Raw genomic sequence first — 1532 nt, forward strand, 5'->3', positions numbered from 1 at the left:
TAGATCAGGGCTTTTCAACCTTTTCACCCATTGTACCACTTTTAGGATATGGCAACATCCAAGTAACACCAGTTGCCTAGCAAGGTGTCAAAAACTTGATGACCCCCCCCCCCCAAAAAAGGAAAAAAGTGAAAAGTACAGGTAGTCCTCAACTTACAACAGTTTGTTTAGTGACTGTTCAAAGTTACAATGGCCCTAAAAAAGTGCCCCCCAAGCCACAGCCGAGCAAGACACCTGCCTGCCCGCTCGGCGGCACTCTTCCTCCTGTCCGAGGTTTTCATTGTTGTGAGCATTTCTGTTCAGGATTGGCAGTGGGGGTGGGGTGGGGTGTTTGGTTTTTATCCCCCCCCCATTTGCTGGGTGGTTGCATCAGGTTTTGGTCACTTCACATGACCCTGGGACATTGTGACCGTCATAAATATGAATCAGTTGCCAAGCATCTGAATGTAAATCACAAGACCCTGGAGATGCTGCAACATTCCAGCTGATTGGCGCTTCTTCTGGGCTCAGCAGAAGCACCAGGATCAGCACTGAGCTGCAGCTGGAGCCTGGCGCTGATCCTGGCGCTTCCCCTGAGGCCTGACAGCCCTACAGCTCCAGCCATCTCTCACTCTGGCTTGTGCAGTGCTGCCACCAGTTCAGCTCATTCCCCTCCCCCGCTACCACTTTTCTAGGATGGTTGTGTACCACCTGCCAGGTGCCAATGTACCACAGGTGGTACCCGTACCACTGGTTGAAAAGCCCTGATTTATAATGTCTATGTTGTTCAACATATTTGGAAACCACCAGATCAGGGTTAAACTAATTTAGATAATTTAGCCAAGGAAACATGAATTTACTTCAGTGAGACAATTAGATGCACACCCCTTTAAACCGAGGTCACTTAGGGTTCACTGGATGACCCAGGTGTAATGGAGAGGCACATCCCATCACTGTGCGTTTTCATGAATGAGTTAACCAGACCCATTAAAAAAGGGAAAACAGTTCAAATTGGCAACTTAAATAAGTTCACCTTCATGTTTAATTTGAGAGGGAAGTTCACCTCCTTTCCCACACACACCTTTCTTACTTTCCCTGAGAGACTGCAGAAAGTGCCTTACACATTATAATTACTAGGTGTGGAATGGAAACTCCTCACTTTGAAAAGGCAATACAAATCCCCAAGGTAATTACTATTTATGTTGTATAAGAGAGAGTGTAACATACTGCTTTTCCTTTGCCAATCCACATGACTTCCTAATGTGCAACTATTACACATCCATATGAACTTTTCAATTGCCTCAACAGAGTTAAAGTTACATCCTCAGAAAAGACACACACACACACACACGTGTGTTCTCTCTCTCTCTCTCTCTCACACACACACACACAGAACATCTGACAGATGTTATGAAACTGGTGTTGAAAGCATCCTTATATGCTTGAAGCTGGCCAATAAAAAGATTTAGCTAAATAACACCTTTCTATGCTGTTTTGGAAGATGTGGGATCCTCTAGTTTTCTTCAACACTTTTTGAGTAGAAATAGGAGACC

Source organism: Vipera ursinii (assembly GCF_947247035.1).
Source record: "Vipera ursinii genome assembly, chromosome: 2".
Taxonomy (NCBI): domain Eukaryota; kingdom Metazoa; phylum Chordata; class Lepidosauria; order Squamata; family Viperidae; genus Vipera; species Vipera ursinii.